The sequence below is a fragment of the Chenopodium album genome, chromosome 8 (assembly GCF_948465745.1).
Source record: "Chenopodium album chromosome 8, dcCheAlbu1.1, whole genome shotgun sequence".
Lineage (NCBI taxonomy): Eukaryota > Viridiplantae > Streptophyta > Magnoliopsida > Caryophyllales > Amaranthaceae > Chenopodium > Chenopodium album.
In genome coordinates, this window is record NC_137841.1 from 54,048,657 (window position 1) to 54,057,339 (window position 8,683).

Here is an 8,683-nt window from a genome sequence, read left to right on the forward strand (position 1 = left end):
CACCCACATCCCCTTAAATTGCCTCGCATGCCTTCAAAACATCCCATGTAGGCGCATCAATTCTTTCCTTTAGTTTGCTTTGCCTTAAAGGTTTCTCTTTATTAATGTGAGGCACGATGAAGTCATTTCCACCTCCAACCTTTAGTATTTCATTCATGACAGTTTGCAAAGTACACCACACAAAATAGAGTGTTTGTGGCTCTATCTCATGATATGCATCATTAACTGCCTTGAGTAGCTCATCAATGTCTTTTGGCATTTTTTTTGTGTTGCAATGATTGTATGCTTCTGAAAAATCCCAAATCTAATATGTTAAGATTAGGGTTGTTTGGTGGTTGTTGTACCAAAATGAATGTGAAATCATCTTGTTTGTAGACTTGTTGCCACTCAAGATCATCCTGAGTTATGTGTGTTTTGCAATTATCTTGTTGAATATAAATAACCTTTGGCTTCCCTTCATTTGGCCAATTTTCCTTTATAGCTGGTACCAACGTAATTAGGATTGGGATTCTACTTTGAATCGGAAGAGGGGGGTAGAATCAAATCGTAGAATCGACCGATTCTACCAATTTTGTAAAAATAAGAAAGTATACCCAACTGTTTCACTTATTTACTCATTTTTTATGTAAATCATGATATTAAATACATTTTTTTTACATATAACCTAAGAAAATGACAATATTGTCAAACTTATCTATCTAAAGCTAAATTTTATAATGATAATGATGTTTAGAATAGTGCAAAGCACTAATTAGTAGTAATTACAAATCATTCTTAGAAAATAAATTGAAATTAATTAATAATCATCAAAGCAAAAACTACCACAATCTACATCATCACTTCCTATATCAGTTCCTGTGGTAGTCCTTCCAACATCGGTATCGTCAACAACTCCAAAATCATCCAAATCAATTTCATTAGAGCCAATAAAAGTTGCAGCAGCCTCATTTCCTTCATTTCCTTCAGCAGGATCATCATCATCATTTAATGTTTGGACTTCAACCACATTATCTATGTGAAAAAAGGAAAAGATAAAAACAAGAAGTGTAATATATTAGGAGACTAGGAGTTTTAGAAATTAGAATGAAGAAAAAAAAAACACTAAAGATACATACCTTGTACTTCTCTGTACAAGCTTTCATTCTCATCTCGTATTCCTTGTCTAGTGAATCTTCTAGCCGTTCGATCGAGTTCATCAAACCATTCTCCACCCGTCGGAAGAACAGGTTCCTCTATTTCAGTAATCTATTCATCATCAGATTGCAATTCATCAAAAATTATAGGTTATTGTATCACAAACTTGCTTGCTCGTTTCTCTTGTCTACGCTTTAACTTCAAATTGTACATCACAAAAACAAGATCATTCATTCTTTGTTGATGCAACCGATTTCTCTTCTTTGTATGAACCTGTTATTATCAAATATCAATTAAAAAATCAGAACATAAACCCATTTATATGATTCATGAATGTATCATTAGATTGTGGAGCTTTTTACCATCTCAAATGCACTCCAATTACGCTCACAACCAGAAGAACTGCAAGTTAAACTAAAAATTCTTATTGCAAACCTTTGTAGCTCCAGACATTCATCTCCATACGACTCCCACCAATCAGCTGAATATAATAAGTAAGTTAGAAAAATATTAAGTTTCATGAATTAAAATATAAAATGATTGACAAATTACAACCTGGAGCTTTTTTTGTTCTAGTCATAATGGCAGTAGATAGCCCAAAAAGACCTCTTGCATTTTTGAAAGCATCCATTTGTAAATCAATCATCATTCTTTCATCGAGGTCGGGAACCATTCTTTGTATAGACAACTATATAGTCCTATTTTAATTTCTGCATTGGCTTGGAAATTAGGACTATATTGAAATTGAGGGTTTAAAAAATAGGCTGCAGCTTGTAATGGTCTGTGCATTTGACCCACACAGTGCTCATCAAAATATCCAAGATAGGCTGGTAGCTACATCGAAAGAAAAAAAAAAAAGGGAAAAAAAAGATGTATAAGTGGTATAGAAGTATAGAACTAACCAAATTGCAATTGTAAATATTTGTAAATCGAATTACTAAATAAGAAAAACTTACTTTTTTTCCACATTTTAAAAATTTTCCTTGATTTGATTTTTTGCTTGTGTCATTGCTTCATAGATGAATCCCATCGCCAGGTTTTCATCAGAATCAACTATACGTAAAACTTTCACAAGTGGCAGGGCACCCTTTAAACATGTTACAACGCTTTGCCAAAACCCTCGAGTATCCAAAACAATTCTTTGTATTTTTTTCCCTTCGTCTGATGTAGCAAACTTACTCGATCTCCACTTATCAGATGCAAACAAAGCCAACAATGGTCCTTTATGTCCATTTAAACACCTCAAAGTCAGGTATGAAGTTGCAAATCTAGTGACACCAGGCCTAATAAGCTCTCTGCCTTTTGTAAACTCTTTCATCCATGTGAGGACTAAGGTTCTAGAGTATATATATGTTGTTATCTTCCTAGCCTTTGCAATAGTCACACTATGAACCTTTATTTTATTTTTTTTTATCTAAATCCTCTGACATTAAGTCTATTATGGGCATCACATGTTGACCAAAATAACTGACTTCTTTTCTCCATCAATTTTTCACCAACAACTTTATAATTCGCAGCATTGTCGGTGACTACTTGCACCACATTCTCTTCACCAACCTGTTCTACAACAGCATCTAACATCTGCTGTCTTAGAGATGTCTAATGTATCGATAGAGGAAAGAAAAACAGAACCTTTAGGGTTATTAACCAAAAAGTTACAAATAGATCGTCTTTTTCTATCACTCCACCCATCCGACATAATTGTGCAACCTGTTTTGTTTCCATTGTTCCTTAAACTCCTCAAGCATATTAATAACATTCGTCACTTCTTTGTTTAAAAATTTAACTCTAATTTCATGGAAGCTTGGAGGTTTAAGTCCAATCCCATACTTAGCCATTTTTTCAACCATGATTGGAAATTCAGGATTATTTACAACATTATATTAAAGGGAATGACACTAGTGTAGAAAAAACGAGCTATTTGTTGACAAACCTCTTCTCTTTCTTCCTTCTTAAATTTTTGGTTAAGTGTTTTTTGTTGTCCTGGTTTTCTATAAACAAAAGAATCCATTTTACCCCATTGATTATGACCTAACTGATATCCAATACACTCTTCTTCCTCACCAATATCATTCAATTTTTTCTTTTTCTACTGGACTGCTCAACATTAGATTGTAATTGCCTTAAATTTTTGTTTTAAATCATCAGGGACTTGCAAGCAAGCTTCCACATTACAACCAGTTCCAGCAAGGTGATGCTTATGTCTAAATATACCACCAGAACACACTACTGAACAATATTTGCACCATACCTTTTTAGTATCATTATCAACCTGAAAACCATGCTCCCATCCAGGGTCTGATCTACTACCAGCAGCATTTTTTCTCTTCTTTGCATAGGTCGAGCCAGAGCTTGACATGCCTATTATTGAAGAGAATATCGCATTAAAATTAAGGGTATAAAATTACAAATTCATGAAATTAAATTAAAACCAAAAGAAAAAATAAAATTAGGTGTCAGAAATTCCAGTATAAATAATCGACCATCAGCCTAATTAGATTAAACTTACTTGTCTCAAATTATTAATTTTAACAGTTAGGGCAAGTTAAAAGAAATCAATTATCAACCCGAAAAAAAAATCAATCTTCTACTTATCGTCCCAATAATTATGGAGATACTAAATTACCGAACTACTAAAGGTCTTAAGCTATGGCCAAGCAACTAAAGTCGAACGAAAATAAAATACATACATTTAAATGAAATATTGAAGTTAAACGAAAAAAAAAACTGATAATCAAGGAGGCAACACTTTAATGAACTTATGAGCAAATCGAGCCTTGAATTTAAGCAGCAAGCCAGCAACAATGGATGAAAATTCAATTGAGAAAAAGAAACAGAAACAACGAAAGTGGAAAGAGTAAAGGAGGAAAAAAGAGTAAAGTTGGAGGGAGAAGAATTAGAGTGAAAGAATCTAGAAAGTTGTAAAAAAAGAAAAAGGAAAACAAAGAACCGATTAGCATCTCATATGGGCTGGACCAATATGGTGTAAAACTCATTTAAGAGTCCAATTCAACGCTTAAGTCAGAATCGTTGGAATTGTAGAAAAATCGCGATTCTACCGATTCTACACGATTCTAACGATTCTATGGCCGATTTTTTAGGATAGCAATTTTATCTCCGAGTTAAGTCGTTTAGTAAATTTAAATCGTAGAATCGTACGATTCCACGATTCAAATCGCGATTTTAATAACATTGGCGGGTACAATCTGATCAATAAGCATCCTTCTTGTTGTTTCTTTTGTGTTTGATTCAATGATTTTAGTGACCATAGTCCCCTTCTCCCTATTTTTTGATTCGCTTGGCTGGTTCTTGCTTTGTAAATAGGAAGATGCCATGTCTTCCATAAAAATAACAATCCCCATTTTCATCAAAACTTGGCCTTGAAGTGGCTGCCATGAGCATAGCCTTAGGTATTCTTATGCTTGACTTTGCAGCCCTATGTTTGCCCTTTTCTGACTTTGACAAGTAATACCTCTGACTTTTTCTTGATAAGTTGAACCATTTCTCAGCTATATGAACAAAGTCGTATATTGGAAAGTATTTGTTCTTTGTCCAAGTTGTTGATCCCATCAACAACTCTAGGACCCACTTCAATCTTGCCAATTTGTTTGCTTCTGTCATTTTTTGCTTTAAGGCATTAGTGTGTGCCTTCAAGTCCCCTATTCGGATCATCCTAAACACACTTTGGTTTTAGAGACATTAAGCATGTGAGCCAAGTCTCTGATACATGACCTCTCACCAATGATCAACTTTGTTATGTCTTCTTCTTGGATTTGGATCCTTTTCCTTCCTACCAAATGGTATTTTAGAACTGGATTGTAACCTTCAATTTCAGCCTTTTGTTTTTTTTGCATCATGCCATATTTGACTCACAGACCTTGTGCATATATTGAACTTTTCTGATGCTACTTTAATGGCTCCTTTGTGTGGTTTGTCCCCTCCAGCATATTTCATGAGAAACATGAGGACATTAAATCTCCCTTCAGTGCTGAGCCTATTGGCCTTTTTACGTTGCCTTTGTGGAGCTTCTTCTTGCTTCCCATTCATATATATATATAGACTTGTTGTTGCATGTAATTAACATGTTCTTCATGCTGTGAATCAGACTCTACTTCTACTGGCTCCGTGTTTAAGTCGATAAAAAGTCTCCTATTACTTCCATCGATGTCAGCTTCGCAGGTCCATGATCGTCTGGTGGAATGTTCAAATCGATTTCCGAAGGCATAACTCAATTAGGCAATGATGCAAAAAAAGTCTCCTATCTTCTCAGATTTTTTTTTGTTAACTTGCTGAAAATTTAAATTATGAACAGAGATTATGGTGGAATATTTTTGGCTTCGTGTGTTTATATAGTCAGGTCCATTGAATTAAAAGTGGCGGGAGTCTCAAATTTTCATTCAGCCTTTAAAAAATTCATAATCCATGTGCATCAATTTAGATGAATATGATTAGCCCTTTTATTTTTCACCAAAAAATGTTATTGGTCCTTTATCTTTTCAAAGGATTGATGAAATGTACATCATTAAATATTATTCTATCTTTGTTTTATTCAAGGGATATTATCAATGGTACACCCGTGGTATTGACTTTTATCAATGATACACCTGTGTTTTTATTATTTATCAACGGTACACCTGTCGTTTGGACTTTTCTCACTAATACACCTATTCCGTTTGAAAAGTTAAAAAACCGTTAAAAATTTTAATTTTTTTTTTAAATCTAAATTATTCTAAAATCTTTCAAAAAAAAAAAAATAACCCAGCCTCCCTCCCCACCCCATTGCCACCCCCTCCTCCCCTTCACCATCGGTCCCCCTCCCCCCCAGCCAGCGGCCGACGCCTAGAGGGTCGCCCGGCGCCGGCCACCCCACCTACGCCCCCCTTTCCCCCATTAAGGCAGCCTACCACCCTCCATTTCCCCCTTTTCGTTTCCCGACCCCAATCCCAAAACCACCCCTAACCACCGTTCTCCCGTCGAAAACGCCCCCTTCCTCTCCCCCCTCCCCCGGAAACCTCCCCTCACCTTTCCCCCTCCCTTAATTGACCCCTATGGGTCCTAACCCTAAACCACCACCTTATTGAAACCCTAAAACCGCCGACGAATTAAGGGAGGGTTAGGGCGTTAGAGTCCTTAAGGGGTCGATTAAGGGGGGGTTTCCGGGGGAGGGGCGGTTTCCGAGGGGAGGTGAAGAGGAGGGGGGCGGTTTCGAGGGGAGGACGACGTTTAGGGGTGGTTTTGGGATGGGGTTCGGGAAACAAAAAGGGGGAAAAAGAGGGTGGTGGGTTGCCTTGGTGGGGGAAAGGGGGGTGTGGGTGGGGTCATCGGCTCTGGGCGCTGGCCTAGACATGATACTAAGGAAAGCATCCTAACATGATAATAGGAATCAAAATAACAACCTAAACATGATTTCTATATCATAATATCAATAAATCAATTAAAGCACTTACTTGGATGCCTCGTACCTCTTTCTAATAACAAAATACACATGTTAGTAACTTGAAGGAAAATATAAAAACAAACAATTAAATTAAATAATTGAAATAGAGATTTGGGACCAAACCCTCAGAAATTAAACCTTTCACGTCTAGGGCGAAGGCAACTTCGAACTTGGCTAGGTGTGTCTAGATCTTGTGAATGCGGAATTTTATTTGAGAGAAGGCTGGTTTAGAAAAAAGAGAGAGAGAGAATTAAGAAATTCTTGATGAGAGTTGGTGAAAATTGGTAAGAACAATTGATGATTTAAAAAACGGAGGTCTAAGGACACTATTTATAAAGAAAATCAGCCGGATATGATAAAAAAAAGAATCAGAGTTTCGAAAAGAATAAAACACGACGTTGTCGCCAAACACGCACCTGTCGCCAGGCGCCAGATGTGTCGCCACGACGCCATGCGACAGTCCTGTAATGCGGCGCTGCAATCAATTTTTCCACGCGTTTTCTTTTGTTGATAAAATTTAAGCGTACGAGGGGGTAAAACTGTAGATTTATCAAAACTCTTAAAAGTTAATTTATCAATGTTAATCACATAAAGATTCAAAAGAACCTTCTAGAAGTTTCTAGAAAACTATAATCAATCCTAATTTCATTAGGAATATAAATCATAATAGGCCCTCCTCTAGATCATTGGGTCGTATATTAAAATCAAATCGGGCCCAGTTTAGTAATTTGGCCATAACTTCCTCATTATTCATCGGAATTGGGCTTATAATATATCGTTCGGAAGCTCTTTTCAAACCCAATCCAACTACACTATTATTGGACCATTGTCATAGACCAAACTAAACTGGAATGCACATTTTTCATAAATAGGGTTTCAAAAACAAAGAGAAAGAAAAGAATTAAAAACTAATCGCAACACTAGACTTTCCACACTTTCACTTCATTCGATTATAATTCGACGTAAAAGGTACTTATTACTGGGTTTGGTTTTGGGGAGACACAAATGGGTGTCTACAGAAGCCCCCACTTTGACTGAGTTGGGAGAAACGCAAGTTTCGAAAACAAAAGTCAAAGTATCGATAGGGACGGAGAAACGCAATTAAAATAATCATGATTGTTAATCATGATTATTTTAATTGTTATAATTATTATTATCATTATTATTATTATGTTGCTTGATATTTATTGTTATTTCTTGATCACGCCTTTTATGCATGTTTAAAGGGAATTGGTACTTGTAATTACGCTTAATAAAATAATTAATAATCTTATTTAGGGTTAATTTGATTATATTTCAAGTGATCGTCAATAATATATTTATTTGTGCATTAATATTCAACCAACATAGATTAAACAGGTTTAGGGTTAACCTATTGATTGCATGTTAGTCTGAAAGTGCACATGAATACGAGGAGAATAAAGTAGAGGTCTATTGTTAGGGCAGGTTCAATCTCTTTTAGGTTGGATTTGTACCTTCATCCCCAAACTTCTAGTCTTGGTTCCAAACCTATTGGAGTTGACGATCTCTTGGATCATTAAGTGATGTAACCTTCACCCTGTGAACGGTTTACAAGTTCCTAAAACTTGTTGGCGACTCTTTTCTCTAGCTTCCTTCCCTTTGGACGCCACCATGTTGAAGTGTATGATCACAGTGGGGTTCAAGTTTGGGGTAATGCTTGAAATATTCCCTACAACATTACAAAGACATAAATCCATAATTCCCTTCCACGATAATGCTAAGAAATTGTGGGATTATCTGGAGAAAAAGTATCGCGTGCATTGCTAATGGTCCGCTCTTACAGCAACTTCGGTGTTAGATTGTCGAATGCAAGTAGACCAAGTCTATGTGTATTGATGATTATTACACAAAATTTACAAGTTTGTATGCAGACTTGGCTTAATTAGAACCCTTACATGCTTGTGAGTGTGGGAATTGCAAATGTGATTTGTCTAGTCGCATTACTACTGATCGGGATGAAGAGATTTTTCACCAATTTTTAATTAGAATTGATGATGATTTGTACTATGTTGTTCCGAATAGCCTTTTGTCAAGAGACCCAATGCCTTCTTTTGATGAGGCGTATCTTGCCTTTGTTTAAGAGGAGCGTTT

The 8,683-nt window shown here is 36.0% G+C and overlaps 1 long non-coding RNA gene across 2 annotated transcripts; it reads right to left on the minus strand.

Moving 5' to 3' along the window:
• Positions 1–953: 953 nt before the first annotated feature.
• Positions 954–4,263, minus strand: LOC145556131 (uncharacterized). 2 transcript variants are annotated; one of them, XR_014091764.1, is made up of 4 exons: positions 3,386–4,263; positions 1,570–1,968; positions 1,116–1,407; positions 954–1,011 (listed from the first exon to the last, which is right to left on the minus strand). It is a non-coding gene; the product is annotated as an uncharacterized LOC145556131 (long non-coding RNA). The 2 variants fall into 2 exon arrangements; XR_014091763.1 differs by having other exon boundaries at positions 1,116–1,968.
• Between the last annotated feature and the right edge of the window lie 4,420 nt (positions 4,264–8,683).